The 17,709-nt window shown below is 38.4% G+C and overlaps 1 protein-coding gene across 1 annotated transcript in view; it reads right to left on the reverse strand.

Moving 5' to 3' along the window:
- TENM4 (teneurin transmembrane protein 4) overlaps positions 1–17,709 on the reverse strand; it is a 593,945-nt gene that overhangs the window by 481,718 nt on the left and 94,518 nt on the right. The window lies entirely within an intron of this gene.

Raw genomic sequence — 17,709 nt, forward strand, 5'->3', positions numbered from 1 at the left:
TTTGTATCAGCTTCACCACACTTGGTATCAATGGAAGAAGAACTGTTTACTCCTATCAGAGTTACAAGACTCAGCACAGTTATCTCAACAAACTTCTAGCTGGAAAACCTCGCATCTTCTCAGGGTAGTTAGTCATTAAGTATATGGAAGAGGTATAGAATAGAATCACAGAATTATTCAGATTCAGAACCTCTAAGGTCACCAAGCCCAACCCCAGTCCATCCTCACCATGCTCACTGACCATGTCCCTCAGTACCACATCTCCATGGTTCTGGAACACCTCCAGGGATTGTGAACTCCACCACCTCCCTGGACAGCCTGTGCCAATGTCTCACCACTCTTTCAGAGAATAAGTATTCAGCTTCCTTGCTTACAAATTATGTAATTTAGACATCAGAGTAAAATAAATTATTTACGTTCCTAGATTATTTGAGTAATCAGGGTATGGTGAGTGTCAGACAGGTCACAGTGTTGGAAGGATCTGTGTTGTGATCAAGCAAAGCAATTTTCCATCTCCTGACTCTCAGCCTAGAGTCGTGCCTTCTGGATGAAGGGTCCCATCACTTCTATGCATAGCAAAAGCCAAAAGACAGAAAGCCTGAGAGAAGAAAAAAATGAAAAATCAATCCCATTAGTCAACAAATTTAGGCAAACTCTGGCTGGAAGGTTGGCTGTAATGGCACGGCAGGGTGGAAGAATTGCATGAGCAATACTGCAGAGGGCAAAAAGAGTTTTAAGTCTGACTATAGGAAACGTCATGTGGAATAAAATTCCTGCCAGGCTTGGCAGCAGTAATGTCAGGGTTGTTCACCTGTTTCCTTGTGAGTCATGTCCAACTTTTGGACATGCATTTCCATGTGTATCCAGCACAGCCTGAGGTGGGAACTAATGAGAGGTCTGTTTCTGACATGTGTTGATATACACAGCACAGTTGCCTAGCACAGATGCTGCTTTGCACATATTTCTGCACACTGGATTTGTAAGTCAACAGGGGCCCTGGCTCAGCAACACTCGTTTGGGAACTCCTCACTCCAGGCTTTGAATTCTGCCAATACTCTGCACAGCTTCTATGAATACATTAAATACCTGTAGAGCATCTACCTTCTGGGAGGATTACTGTAAGCCTGGCCTGATAACATAGGCAAAGAAGTACAAAAAAAATTCAATTTTTTTTTAGCAGTGAAGCTTGCACGGTGGCTTTTTTTCTTCCCGCCTTCCTATCTTTCATAGAATTGTGTAAGTTTTAACCTTTTCATTACTTTTTCCTGACTGAAAGAATCAGAATTGATTTTGTTTACTGATTAAGACATAGAGACTCAAAGAAATGATGAAGTTACCTGAAGGTTAAATATTATAAATAGTTCTACTCACTTTTCCTTTGAAAGCCAAAACTTTTAAACATTCTCTTTAAAAATCATAATAATAAATGTTAATTCAGAAATTCTACTGCATATCCCTCCACTGAGAATGTGACTAAATCATCTTGTTTCAAATAAATCTAGCCAAGATATGTGTCTGATGGCCACATTTTTAAATATTATTATTAGGAGAAAAAATTTATGGTTTGATAGCATACAAGATTCCAAGAGGAAATTATTATTGTTGCTACTTCAACTCTCCAGTGGCAAGGGATCTCCAGATCCATATGGCATCTCTATATCTGTGTATAATAAGATACAGTCTTACACCACTTAGTTGAATTTGATAATCAACATTTATTTCATAGTGGACGCTTTACTGATTTCTGCTTTGTTATTTTCCTAGCACTGACACTGTTGGCCAGAGAACTGTGGGTGCCCCATCCCTGCAGGTACCCAAAGCCAGGTTGGATGGAGCCCTGGTGGGGGGCAACCAACACATGGCAGGGGCTTGGAGCTGAGTGATCTTTAAAGTCCCTTCCAACCCAAGCTGATCTCTGATTCTGTGCTTCTATGATTCTTCATTGCTTTCATTATCTTTCCATTTCCCTGTTTCCCCTATGTATTTTCAGTGTAGCATTCCTGTACAGAGGACCTGATTCAAGCAGTGACTTCAACAAGTGTAAGTTCATACTTAGGGGTATACTTTGGCTCAAGTTTAAAATAAAGTGAGAATTAGCCTCACTGAAAAAATTAAAAGGAATACTAAGCACTCTTATTACTGCTTGAAGCTAACTCATGTACATTCATTCATTTATACTACTAAAGGAGCTTTGAAGACTTCGGCTCCATTAAACATCTTGATTCACAAAAAGAAAGGAGCAACTGTATCATAGGCTGACCTAAACGATCTTTCTCATTGTTTTTCTTTTCACTAAAAAGGCAGCTGTGTAATTGGAAAAAAAAAAAAAAAAAAAAAAGTGGGATCAACAGAAACATTTAGCTTGGACCAACACATCAAGTTTTTCTTTGTGGAGGTAGTTTTCCATTCTTTTACATGTTTTTTATTTCTTTAGGCCAATAGGTTTAAGCTAACAGCTTCTACCAAGCTATTGAAATCTTTCATGTCAGTGTTCTTATTTTTAGTTTTGTTTTTCTGGGATGGAGAACTGATAACATATACGTACATCACATCACATTATACAGTAAACAAACCACTGAAATATTTGACCCAGCTCCATCTATATGGCCATTTTTCCATATTATCTGGACATATAATCAAAACAGCAGCAAGACATTAAATCTCAGACAGACTAGTACAAATTTGTCCTATGTACCTTTTGGCAAGAGAATACCTTCTGTATGAGAACAGCCTTACATTTCCACTGCACCAATGATTTTCAACCCTTACTCTGTTGCAATCTCCCATGAATTTCACATTGCAGCAAGGACCTCTGCTTTTTGTCTAAAAGTCCACTAAAAATGTGGAGGTACTATTTCTTTGTTACCTTTTGTGTTTATGCACAGAATTAACAGAATTCCAGTTGATTCTGGAAAGGCAACAGAGGATGACACTAAAAAGGGAATGTCACTTAAGTTCTGCCTGCAGTCTTGCCTTAGGATCTGAAAATCTTCAGTTCATCTAAACCTGAGATTCATTCGGCCCTCCTCAAACCGAGTATCTACAGCCTTTCAGGAGCTCCCTGTACTTCCAAAACATTAATGATGGTACATTGCCCTTTTATGTAATAATGGAGTAAACTGAACTTCCTCAAAAGAAACAGATATAGGTTCAAAACACACTTCTGCAAGCAGAGGTGAGAAGGAGTTTCTGACAACACAGGAGTTAGCCTCCTCCCTGTTGAGTGACCTTATAACAAGTTTAAAGGCTGTGTAGAAGGGGATGTTCTCTTTCCTTTGCACCTTTGCAAGATGGAATTAATGCTACCCAACTACCCAAAGGAATGGGATGGTGACTTTGTAGTGACTTTGTAGCCTGGTATTTAAAAACTAATCCACAGCCTTGATTCCTTACCCAAGGAATGGAGCTGGCAGTTGCAACACAAATGAAGGAGAGAGATCCCATGCTGACAGGAAAAGAAATCTTATAATTCAAATCTTCTCCAGAACCTATCCAAACATGTCATACTGGACTCTTTTTCTAATCCCCAAAATGAAGTAGACGTTGCCAGCCACATGTCTTTATTTTAGACATCTCTTTTAAAATGAAAAGATTGCAACCTACATTGTTTCTCTCCACTGCTAAAAAAGCAGCCTGTGGTGATTGCCTCAGCTGTGAATATTTACAGTTGATCAGATGCACCTAATCCAGACTGCTTCTTTCCATATATGTTGTCATCTTTTTTTCCAAACAAAACTTGCATTTCTTTAAGAAATCTCCTTCACACTATCTCAAACAAAACCTCTATAAAATCCAGGATGAAGAAAAAAAGGCAAATTAAAACCTCCTGTTTTTCAGGCATTCACGTCCCAGAATAGACCCAGAAATCTAACCACCGCTATTTGGGCAGCCAGAGGGAGAAACAGACTATAAACAAAACTAAAACAGATTTTATTGATTTTTCCCCATGCAGGCTAAGCTACATGCAAAATCAAAATCAAACACAGAAGATCAATAACTAACAGCAAGTCAAGTGCATTTTCAAATGACTTCTCTCTCCACGGTTTAAGGCATTTCTGCAATAAATCAGGTTAAGAAAGATACCTACAAATAATGGTTTGAAGTGGATTATGTCCCTTTTAAGGGTTCATTTCAATATATTTTCACAACGATGTACTACTCCAAAGCTGTTTGCCAGGTGTACTTCTTCATTGTCTGTATCATAATGGTAAGACTCAAAATGTTTTCTTTCATAGCAAAAAGTTGCTGCTCTGTGCTAAGCCCTTTGACCCTGAGATATACATACACGCTTCCAGCTTACTGAACTATGGCACTCCACCATGTCAGTGTTCTGACTCCAATAGCTAACTCACAAATAGGGTTTAATCTTAGAATCACAGAATTATAGAATCATTATGGTTGGAAGAGGCCACAAAGGTCATCTGCTCCAAACCCAACCCATCCTCGCCATGCCTACTGACCATATCCCTCAGTGTTCCACTTCCATGTTTCTTGAACATCTTGAACAGGGATGGTGACTCCACCACCTCCTTGGGCAGCCTGTGCCACTGCATTACAACTCTTTCTGAGAAGAGATTTTTCCTTATATCCAATAACTTTGCAAATTCTGCTCAAAACTTGGCATAAGCCAAGGATAAACATAAAGATACTATGAGTTACTGCAGATGTGCAAGTGGCATTCTGGGCCACAGCTCCTCTCTCATGAATTGAAGACTGCTGGAGAACAGTTGACTCCAAATAACTTAGATTCCAACAAAGAAAGAGCCTACAGAAACTATCTGGATGGAAAACTTACATAGTATTTTATTGCAGTCCCTGAGACAGTTTCTAGACCACACTAGATTACTTATGTATCTTGCATTTAAAGTTCCCTGGAATTTCTCATACAAATAAGTATTATAAAAGGAAGGACAATTCAATTTACATTTGATGGGGTACAAAAGTCACTGTAATTGAATGATAATTTGCCGTGAAGCACGGATGTGAGTCCTCATGTTTGCCTCTTGACCTGAAAGGATACGGCTAGTGAAAATGTCTGGCGGATAATTACTGCTGGGCTAACCCTGAGGCTTGGCTATTATTCACAGGTCAATCTCTCTAAGATAATTCCCAGGATAATATTACTGAGGAACATGCTCCCTCTGCATAATGCAACACCTGCCTCTCTCTGGTGAGATCCCACGAATGGAGAGATGAGCTTTGGCTTTTCTTTGCTATCTGTATTAGGCCTTCTTGTAGGGCAGAGATTGAGAGCTACAAAAGGGGAAAATAATGGAAATGTCACCTTGTAACAGGGAATCTGGGAAGACTTGATTTTCATTATTTATCAGGGCTGTAACTTCTTGCAGTCTGTAAAGACGGGGGTACATACAAATGTCATTTAATTTGTCAATTTAATTTAATTGCTGATGACCAAAAGGAAAAACATACCTGCTGAATAAGATCAGAAGTTTACTTCCAGGACCCAGATATAGAAGTTAACTCTGTGCTCTGTTTCAGGTAGTGCTGAGATGGTCTGTGGGCTTCTATAGCAGTGCACATGCACAGGAAAGACCAGGTCATAGGCATGCATTGCAGTGAGCTCAGCCTCCTTTATTCCCCTCTGGATCCTAGAAACTTATGGCCAGAAAAGATCTCCAAAGGTCATCTAATCCATCCCCTTGCCCCAAGGCAGGCTTATCTATGGGGAGGTCATGTCTGACAGATGTTTGTTTAACTTGCTCTCATAGTGATGGAAACTCATCAGGCATTGAAGATTATCTGTGTATGGTGCTCAGTGTCCTTAGTGTTAGAAACCTTTCCTTCCCAGTGTTATAAATCTATTCTTTATGTTGGAATACAAGAAACAGCATAAGGTGATCAACAGTGGGAAAATATATAATGAGGGGGGAAAAAAACAATACCCAAGGGGGAAAATCAGGGGAAAAAAAGCCCAGCAGTCTAAAACCAGTCCATGGGTTGGTCTGCAACAGCTCAGAATTTTGCAAGTCTGGAAACAGTACTGAAGGGAAGAGTCTAGAGAGCCCGGTGCCAGCTGTAAGTCTGATAATTAATAGCAATTACACATCTGGTCAAAGGTCACTGGTATAGTAAGGCTACATGATTAGTCTGGCAGCAACATAGGGGGAGGATGGGAAAAGGTATATAAAGGCTTTAATTAATGCTACTTCTAATGTTATTAATAATGTATGATTAACTATTTAAATATTAATTTCTTTTATTACTTTCTCTTATTTTGCTATGTTATTGCTTAGATAACCAAAAAATCATCTCCACAATAGCTCATATATGAAAGTTACTGGTAAATTTTCAGCCCTGCATGGCAAGACACACAAGTCTTCATGTTGTGATTCAAATTATTATAAATCTCTTTAAGTTCAGTTGTGTTAATTATGTCTTTCAGCTCATTAGATAAAAGAACTGGAAGTATCATGTGTACTTACTAATCTAATTAGTAACTTCTATGTGTTGTTTCTTGTTTTGTGTAATCTTTTTTTTTTTTTTTTTTTTCCTTTTAGAAAATGCAGACAAATAAACTGTTTGTTGTTTTTTTTTTTTTTTTGTACAGCAACATTGTGTGGAACAACTCCAAAAGATACCGGCTTAAATTGGAAACAGCTGGGTGAGGGGAAATCAGCTATCAGCCTCGAGTTACTACTACTGTAACTGGAAACAACTTTACAAGTACACTTGGATAATTCATATTATTTTGCCAACACTTTGAAGTTACACTTTCCCCCTTCATTTCTTAAGTCAGCAAGAAACGGTTATTAAAGGCATCTCTTAAAAAAATGAAACTGTCAAGATGTGGCTTTGAAATCTCTGAAAAGACGCCTGTAACATATAATGTGCTATAAGCACATCTATTAAATCATGGCTCTTGTGGTTCTAACACAGAAATACCAGAAAAGAATTCTTTTCACATAGGATCAGTAGCAAGACAATAATGGAAAACATTTGGGCCGAAGGTAAAAGTTGGCTAAAGCAAGCTCCTTTCCATCTGCTTGTTATCAGTAGTTATAGGAGCCAGGCAGGTGACCCATAAATTTTTTTTAAATGACAGACTTTTGTTTTTGACTGTGTCACAATGAAGGGTCTTGTTTTAACTTTACAGAGATATTGTCCAGGACTTCAACATTAAATAGCAGCTGTTAGTAAAGAAGAGAGCAGCGCTGAGAGAAATGAGAATGATTTTCTTGTGTTGAAAAAAAAGAAAAATGCTAAGAAATAGTCTTCAGAATTTACTGAACACTGTTGTGTTAGAAAATTAGTAGACTGAAATCAAGATGAGCAGTGACCAACTAACTTCCCCCATCCCACATAAAAGAAATGAAAAGGAAAGTAAAAGCATGAGGAAAGACAGCAAAAAACTTATCTAGGTGTGCAAAGAAATCCATAAAGAGCAGACACTGGGGCACACTTTATTTAGCATTGAACCAAGGATTCAAAGGTGAAGCTCCACAAGCTCACAGCAGAAAAAAGGTACAGATGCTTAACAGTGAATGCACTTAACCACTTAAGCACACTTGTGATAGGCACGAGGGGATCTCTATCTCTGAATGTGCTCAGAGCGTCTCTGGAAGATAAGAGTTGTCTGCACAGGAGTTTCTAGGCTCCAACAGGGAATGAATGAAATTCCATCACCCTCATTAAAGAGGAGGTCAAGGTGGAAGAGCTAATGGTTTCTCTGACCTCAACGATCTTTGAAATTATGAAACTGTTAGATTAGGTTGCTGGTCTAATTGTCTGGGTGTCTCGGAGTTGTATTTTTATTTTTTTTTTACACAGGTTTTTTTACTTAATATATTGCTTGTGACTTACTGTAGTTGGGATAGATGCAGTGATTAATCTTAGGTTATTTCTCAATACATAGCTTCTCTAAAAATGAAGCTTACTTTTGTAGAAGTAGGTGCAGGTTGGTATTCAGTAGCTATAATGTGACAAAAACCTGCAAGTTCCCTTAAAGGCATTCTTTATGATGAATCCTCTCTCAAATGTTTTGTCACCAAGAATGTTACTGAACTGATAAATCAATTAAACAATTTTAATTAACAGCAGTAAAGGCAAAATAATATGTAATTATAAGTGAACTAAAAACACAAGCTCTATGCTTAATTTTACTTGCCTTTTTAAAGCTTAATTCCTTCTCTGCCATCCATCCAACAAATTTCTTGGTGCTCATTTTGTAACTAGGGGTTCTGCAGATGCAGGAAAAGTAGAGTGCTCTTGCAGAGATATGCCACGTTTCCTAACCAAGCAAAGGCAATGATGTGAAATTCTTTAATGACCAGGCTCTGGGATTGATCTTTCGAGACAGCACCAAAGGGGAAAAAAAATAAAAATCTAAAGCAACTTTTAAGAAATCTCAGATGGACTTCAGATGAGATTATATGCATAGATGATCTACCTAACCTTTAGGGCAAATCTGGTTGCATGTAAGCTTTTCCACAGAAATGAGAAATGAAATCAATCTATGAAGTTAAGGCGTAGATCTTGAGTCAAGGCTGTGCAATTACAGGGTTTTATTCTGTCCCATCAAACAGCTCTTAAAGTCAGACAACAAAATCACCTCAATTTTCATGAATGTCCAGACCAGTTCACCTTTGAGGGAAATTATACAAAAACCGATGTCTCCTGTGGTTTTAAGAAGAAATGAGAGGAAACTCCACCTTTGAGCTGACCTTGAGATTTAGGGGAACCTAAGGGTTTGAATAACTGTTAACTATTGGCAAAGGAATTTAACTCATTCTTGTGCAGAGCCTCATCCTTTGTGAACTGAAGGCACAGGAAGATTCAGGAGTTGAAACATCACAGATTCGTTTAGCCCCGTATAAGAGAACTTCCCACAATTTGACAGAGGAATGAAATTTAGAAAAGTGCAGGCAGAGTGCAAGAGACAAGAGGCTAATATCTTTAAATGCTGGCGTTAAAAGCATCAGTAGGGAGTGGCATCTTTAAAACTTGCCTATTTACTGGGGGGAAGAATTAATTTGTCAGTATAGAATGAAGGTGTGATCTGAATGATGAAATCAGTGCACACTGACTGTATGATATTATGGAGCAGTACCTGATTTGTCAGTATTCTCTTCTTGTGCTTGCGTGTTACACATTTAATACACATGAAAAACAGAGAAGTAGAGAAGGCCAACAAAACTGCTCTTCATTGAAAATGAAACTGAACAATAGAAACAAGCAAAGCATTGGTGCGTATGTGTCTTCAAGTCAGCCATCAGACTGAACACCCGCAGAATTCATGATATTTCTTCAGGGATCACTTTCTGTTGCTAATGCTGCTGTAAATGGTTCCATATCTTCATAAAGGAAAGGCCATGGGCAGCCAAAGGAGCAAGTGTTGGCAGCAAAGAGCAGTGATTAGAGTCAATGGCTGGGAGAAAAGGTCAACCATGTGAGCTCCTGGGCTTAACACAGGTTTAACCAATGAGATCCTGTTACACAGAAGGTGAAAGTCAGTGATCCAATGCTTTACTTTGGCATAATCTGTGTGTTTATTAATTAAATAGCAGCCGCAGAATGTGGGGAGAAATGTAGCTGCTCTTTGCTTTGGCCCTCACAATCAGGCACTCACAGAACCTGGGGTACGTTTTGGTGCCAATCCTGTTCTTCTTGCACTGTTCCTTCTATTTGCTTGTTCACTGCCTTCCTTCCTGCCCTTCTTTTCTGTGCCATTCCTCCTGACCCTTATTCTTCCTTTCTCAAATGTATTTTTTCTCTTTTTTTTTTAATATAGCTTCAGCTCTCTGGTCACCCTCCTTTGGTTTCTTGTGGGCAACAGTTCTGGGTATCTGGTACTTTTCACTTCACTCCCTGCCTGTCAGCAATATTAACATATGAAGCTTGATGAAAGAAAAATAAACCTGCTGATAGGCCATGCCAGCCAGAGCCTTGATGCAATTAAATACTAATTCAGATTCAGATTTGTGACAGTTTGCAAGCAATTCAACCCCACTTTGTCCTGAAGATACACTTAAGGTAGTTCTCTTCTTAACAACAATGGAAAATGGATGTAGTTCTACGTATTTCCACAATGAAAGACATTTTGCCTTGCTAAAGGCAACTCAGTCTCACTGGGGCTCCTTTTTCCCCCCCTTTTTTTTTTCCTTTGTAGAACAGTTAGAAAGCAGTGATTTTAAATTGTTATGCAGAGGATGTGGAATTGAAGTTCTTTTTGTGATGACAGTGCTGTGTATTCCCATCACTGTTTTCCCAAATCATACATAACCATTGTTCTGGGCTTTTACAATCCAAAACCAGATATGTTTCATAGAATTATTGAATCCTTTGAATTGGAAGGGACCTCTAAAGACCATCTGGTCCAACTCCCCTGCAATGAACAGGGACACCTACAGTTCCATCACACTTCGTTCTAGCCTGACCTTGGATATCTCCAAGGATGGGGCATTCACCACCTCTCTGGTCAACCTCACCAGTGCTTCACTACTCTTAGCATATTAAGCCTTTTCTTATATCCTTAGTCTCCCCTTTTCTAGTTTGAAACCAATTCCGCTTCACCCATGTACTGAGTACAACTGTAGTTACTTGCATGGCTATACTGATACAACACCTAATGTTCAATTAAAAATGTGTAGAAGTGTCGTAACGCTGTACCTCATTCCTTTTATGACAGAAGGCAGCCTGGACCAAAGCCTGATTGTTATTCCAAAGAAGAAATTTTTCATAGTATGCAACCTGAACCTCCCCTGGTTCAACTTCACGCCATTACCTCTCACCCTATCTCTAGATAACTTGGGAGTAGAGACCAGCCCCCCTACCTTGCTACAACTTCCTTTCAGGAAGCTTATTTGTTCTGTGACTGTGTGTATTTGTGTGTGCTTTTAAAGACCTTCTAAAGATTTTCTGAAGACTTCATGCTCATTATCTCCATTTCAGGAAGAATTACAGAATCACACAGAATCACACAGAATCACACAGAATCACAGAATCACAGGGTTGGAAGGGACCTCTGGAGATCTTCAAGTCCATCCTCCCCTACAGCAGGTCACATAGATAGGCATCCAAACAGGTCTCAAATATCTCCAGAGAAGGAGACTCCACCACCTCTCAGAGCAATACGTTCCAGTGTTTTGTCACTCTCACAGTAAGGAAGTTCTTCCTCGTGTTAGTACAGAATTTCCAGTTTGTGCTCATTTGCCGATGTTCTCTTGCTGCATGTCACCAAAAAGAGTCCATCCCCACTGACTCCACTTCCACGAAAGAACTGATCTAAGAACCCACCTACAAAATATCTGGCCCCGTTGTGATACGCAACATTACATTGCAATAAAAACATGCAGACATTATGTGTGCCAACCCCATCCTTCAGTCTGGCTCCCTGTACATCAATATCACAACAAACACAGTGCACCATATATCACCACACAGTTCCTGAAGAAAGACAACGGTTCAATATCAGTGTTCAATCTCCTGAGCTAAAGAACAAAACAATGCATTCAGGGAGGTACTATTTTATAAATATGGTTTATTAACCTGGCAGGCTGTAATGTTTGAATGTAAAATGAATCCCTCCGTCTCACACGAGTATTGACAGAAAATGCCATCACAAATGGCACCACTACAGAGGATGGTAAGAAAATTGTTTTCTTGTGCACCATAATTATTCTGCTGGAGAAGATACTCAGCAAACCTCTCAGCTGCTGATGGACAAACTCACGCTTTCACTTCATCTTATAGCAGCCTGCTTGATTCATTTCAGCTGATTCTTTATGAACTCCTAATTTAGTTGTGTACCGATGATTTTAAATACCAACTACAGCAAGGTACATAATAATGGGAGATTAATTGGGTATGATGCAGTATAAGAAATCCAGATAATTAAACCGTGAGCACAGTATACTTGTCTACAGGAGTATCAACAAATGTAAAATAAAACAGCTTACTATTTCACAATACAGTGAAATGAAAATGAATGACAAAGTAGGAAAGATTGCTACAGACATTTATACATATTTTAAGTATGTTTTGAAAGGTAATATACGTATAACTGTAACATTTCTATCAAATCCTTCAAGATTGCTAACAGAACTGTAACTATTTAAGAGATAGAGAGCATCAAATGAACAAAAAGAAAATATCCAGGAGGTAAATATCTGGTTATTTTCAGTTTGACTCATTGTGGAAAAAAGGCAAAGTAATCACATGAAGGTTCTGGAGTTTGCAGAATCTTGCAACTTATTAGTAATTAGGTATATATGACTTCAAAAGCATCCTCACAATATACTCAAGGATGTTTTTGCATATCCTTCTCAAAGTTTTTATCATGCATTTGCTCCTTGCACCTATTAATATAGACTTCACAATTTGTTTATCTGTATTGGCAGAGAAATTCAAGGATTGAAAGAGAACATTTTCACAATATCCTTCTTATCCCAGGTAACAACCTGGGATTTGTCTGTCCTTCTAGACGAATACCAATTTAAAAAAGAGGAGAGGAAAAAGAAGAACAATAGCAAGGGACTGATTGACAAGTGCTATTAAGCAAGAGTTCCTTCAACTACTTTATGAAAAGAACACTGGATTTCATTAATTTTTGTTTTCAAAAGCTATCTATATTAGAAAGAGTTCATTCAGAGGTATTAACTATTTTTGTCCTGCAGATCATGTATCCAAATTCAGAGCTCACCTTCTCATGGCAGGCGGCCTTTTTCCCCCTTGCCCTGTCTGCAGTAGGCAGATAAGAGGCTAGTGGAAAGGTCTTGCATCCTTATTATATGCAAAGAGTAAAGGCATTTATACTGGGCTCAGTATGCTTTGAAGGACCAACTTAAAATACATAATTGCTATATCTGCAGATACAATGAGGATTGTGCTATCTTGGCAACACAGGTGGGAAAAAAGAGTGCTCAGAAAACTGCCTAAAAATTTTCTAATTTGCATGCTCCACAGTAAACTTCTCAACATGGAAATTTTTAACTATTTCTAATGGCAGGACACGAGACTATTCCTATCAGCTGCAGGCCACCAAAGTGCAACAAAAGTTAACATAGACAAAGACTGTGGCTCAGACAACACTTGGCCATAAACACCCTTTCTTCCAAGTGTGTGGATATTTTACTCAAATATATTTGATGGGGAGTTGTTCAGCAGGCATGGATTTGAGCGTACAGAATAAATGTTTTCAAGGAGAATCAAGGAAACAATAGATTTGGAGCCACCAGAAATGTCACAGAGCTAGATGCAGGGAGGACAACACAGTGCACAGTTTTCTTCAGAGAAGTGGCCAAGATAAAATCAAAATACCAGATCTGAATTCAGTAAAGCCTGAGAACAAAGACAAAATAAGAATTCTACTGCTGTGAAGATTAAAGAGCCTGCAACCACTATTATGGATCTATTCACAGTTGCAGTTGAGGACAGGATTGAAATGGTGGAATTTCCTTCTCAAACTCAATGATGATTTTCTACATACAGTCTGTCTTCCTGGGGTACAGAAACAAGGAAACTAGCAGAAAAATTTGTTTTCCCCATCGTGCCGTAAGTAGGAAAATCAAAGAAGGATACAGGAATCAAACTGAAAAGAGATGAGAAAGGTGGGAGTAGATGGTAGGAGAATCCCATCTAGTACATCTCATTGGGCATCTGCATGGCTTACTTTTGCCTGGTAATTTGCCTCCAGGTTGAAACAAATCACAGTATCCTTTGGATAGGAAATTTCTAAGAGGAGTGAAGCCACTTTGGCAATAACTTGACTCCTCAGGCACTTCAGATTTGGTTATGGTGTATGCCATGTTGCTGTTATGAATTAGCCAAGTCAAGGATCCAGAGGATTAACCTCCTTAGCATATCCTTAGGATATTGTGAAGTAGCTGATACCAGTTCACTATACCATTCATGTATGCCAACTGCAATGGCATTAAGTATGAAGGGAACTTACAAGGATGGAAATGCCTCCAGCCAGGAATCTCATCCCACTTCTTTGCCTGAGGATATCCAGTCCAGATAGGCAGTCTAAATCCCCACTATGGAAGTGTTGACACAGAGGAAGGAAACTTCACCTAACATTTAGCTGAAGCTTCAATGTGTCAGCAAAGTCAGCCACTCTCCCCTTACACTGTTTCCAAGAGCTGACAGAGAACATGCACTTGTCTTTCCCCCTAAAAAGACAGATAAATGGAAGATATCTGTAGCTACAGAGCCTTTGGATGTTGATGAAGATAGGCTTTATAGTTTTTTCTTAATGTTTTCTTCTTTGTTGGTCTCCTTTCCTCATTTTTTTCCTCTGATCCTCCTGTTTATAGTACAGAGAACCACTAGATAATTCAGGTTTGACAGGGACTGAGGGAGATCTGTAGTTAAACCTCCTATCAGGTCCAGTTAGATTAAAGACCTGTCCAATTATTAGGGTGGAGATTTCACAACTTCACCAGACTTACACAACTTCAGTGGAACAACTGTTCTGAAAATGCTAAAAAAGAAATGACAGTATTTTTTAAACACATTATATGAATTCCCCCATTATACAATTTGTATTCTCAAAGATTGGCTTCAAACTTCAAGTTACCAAAGTTACCGCAGTGGCAGTTTTGTTAATTTTCTGTTATAAATATTCAATTTTTAAATGTATTTTTGCTTCGCAACAGTGCTCTGTGTTTCAGTCCATATAATGTAGCTATGCTGACAGGTTTATATCTGAGGAAAAGAATTACTATGCACATCAGCAAATATGTTTTTCCTTCTTCCACCTGTAGAAACAACATCAGCTTTATCCAATAGTTTTGTGGCACTCTACGTCTTTTCCAAATCCTTCTGATAAATTACCATGGATAAATGTCGGCCATGCACTATAGAAATGATACATGTCTAATGAAAGAGGTAGTGTACTTTAATATTTTCAGCTAAAGGACAGGGTTATGGAAATCAATTTATATAGTATAGGCTGCAACGGTCTGAGTATATCACCTCTTCACATTCTATGTTTATTTTTTGGAAAGACTGTATCATGAAGGAACAACAGCAAAAAAGATAATAAAACAATATAAGTCCTAAAGGGGATGAAGTCCTAAAGGGGACAGAGAAGGTTGTTCTATTTATCTCATAGGCCTTTACGAATATCAGCCAGCCTCATTTCTATCCTATTATAAACTGGCAAGATAGAATATTATAATCTACCAAAGTCTTCTTTGCAAATCCAGAATAAATGTAAGATTACTAGATCTCACCTCTCCACACTAGGTCTCTCAATGTCCCTTAATTCAGGTTCTGAGCAAGATCTGTAACTGAAATGTGATTAAAGAGAGACTAAACCAAGGAGGATACAATGTGAGAACAGAGGGCATGGTCAGATGCTCATCTCTGATCAGTGTCTGTGTTTCTTTCTTGTAACAATAGTAGTGAACCCTTACAAGGCAAAAAATGACTTTATTTTGCAGACCGTTAATCTGGCATCCTGGGGACATCAAATTACTGTCTCTCAGGGAAGAGGATGGTAACAGCTGATAGAAGAAGAAATTATCAATTTTGTAGTAGAACCAATAAAAATGTGCTAATTACTGTTCATCTGGACACTCCTTGACACAAGAAACTACGTCCCTTCAATGATGGTTGCACTTGCTTGGGGAAAATGCTCCTATCTAGATACGTGCTGTCTTCTCACTGCAATTCAGTTGTGCCAAAGGCTCCAACAAGCTTGAGAAATATCTTTAATAAAAGTGACAAATGATTGCTCCTGTTTCATGTCTCCATCAACTCCCTACTTGCAGTAAGCAAAACAGAGTTCACTGCTATAGAAGATCTTTCAACCTCGAGGTCTTTGAGGACATGGCACCAGCAAAACAATGGCCTTGATTCAGTAGATGCCCTACAGGAGTTCTCTGTATGTTTATTATGGAAGCTCAACATGCCCAGTGTGCAACCAGAGATTATTTTTCTTCCAAAGGCCAAGCTTGCATGGAATTCTGCTAATTAAATGCACTATAGAAATGTCAGCCTTTACCCTCTCACATATATACATTGCATCCTTTGTCCTTCATATAATGCTGTTAAAGTGTTCTGCAGACATCATTTGATAGAATAATAAGATATTATTATTGAATCTTTATGTCTCCTATTGTTGCAAGAGCCTTGACCTTGCTTCCCCAGTACAGAGGTCTGTCTACCAGGCTAATCATATTGATATCTGAGTGCCTCAGAGGAGATCCTTATGTGGCAACATTTCTGCAGGAACTCAAAACTGGCCAGGCACACTGATAAAATCCATTTATAACCCCTGTGCATTTCTGCAAGGTTATAATCCAATTCCTATTTCAAATGTAAATCTCCATCCTGGCAGCACAGAGAAGTGTGGTTCTGATAACTCAGACTCCCCCAGTTCTCAGAGTACCCTATATAGGTATTGGTGGATGTGATTTGCTGACAAGACAGTAACCACTGGGAACCAGGATGAATAGATGTCCATTCATTGCACAGTCATGTAGTACTGATTGATGTCTGGAATACGGAACTATTATGGGAGCAACTCTTCATTTATGTCCTTCACTTTTTGTTTGATAATACAATGTATTAACACTGCATGTTTTACCACGGACAAACAGATATTAGCACATCTCCTTATGAACATGTTGTTTTTCCTTGACTGCGTGTGTTGTATAGATGTATCTATAAATATCCATGTGCACAGCAGGGTACGTATGATACATCTGGCAGGGAATGGTTACCCCCAGCACAATACCGAGTTTTAATTTAATCTTGGCTTGTTTTCATAGCTGTCAAACAGTCTAGGTTAGGTTGATGGTTTTTTAAAGGGAAAAATTGCAACTTGTGCTAGTTGTGTTTTATCCCTCCTCTTCGGCAAGTCATGATACTTGTGAGGGCTTTTTCCTCCAGGAGTGAGACAAAACAAACTGATACATAAACTGGAGATATGGAGTTATGCCATGGTATCATCAATGCCCTCTGAATATCTGTTTGTCTGACAAAATAGCCAAATGCTCCATTTTACCATTCACAGCCTCTTCGTTACATTTAGTTCTTGAAGTGAAAGCAGAGTGTTTCCCTGTTGCCTCACCACACTTCTAGTTTGTCCTGAAATTTTTTTTTTTTTCTCTCCATTACTGTTGAGATACCTAGGCTATGGTTTCTTTTTATTGAAATATCTCCAGGAATCTCCAAAAGAAAAAAGAAAAGAGGCTTTATATAGCAATGCTATTGTTATATCAACCTCTACCAAATCAGTCAGATAGAGTCAGAAATATAAACACCCCTTAAAACACATTTATTTTAATAAAGACATTTCAAGAACAACCTGCCTGTCACTGTTAAAATGTGCATTTTAAATAACTTGCCCAAACCTGCACAAGTCCAGACTCATCTCGTTTCTATATAAACATCATAATATGAAATGTGTAACTACAGCCTGGGCTGAGGGAAGAATACAAGCATACACTTACTGTTTAAAACCAATGGAAAATCAGTGCATACATAAAGTATAAAGCTATACATTGAAGTCATGTTTGAATAAAGACATTCTTCTGTGTTGAATTTCAAAACCAGAAATGTTATAAGACTCATAGCCCCATCCTTACAAGTCAGGCCATTACATCTCCTGTTAATTTATTTCTATACTTTGAAATGTGGAGTTCCTAACTTGAAGCTGTAGAAATACATTTTCCACATTTTATTTTATTTTATTTTATTTTATTTTATTTTATTTTATTTTATTTTATTTTATTTTATTTT

This window comes from Lagopus leucura, unplaced genomic scaffold, assembly GCF_019238085.1.
Source record: "Lagopus leucura isolate 7727_CA_CO unplaced genomic scaffold, USGS_WTPT01 Super-Scaffold_702, whole genome shotgun sequence".
Taxonomy (NCBI): domain Eukaryota; kingdom Metazoa; phylum Chordata; class Aves; order Galliformes; family Phasianidae; genus Lagopus; species Lagopus leucura.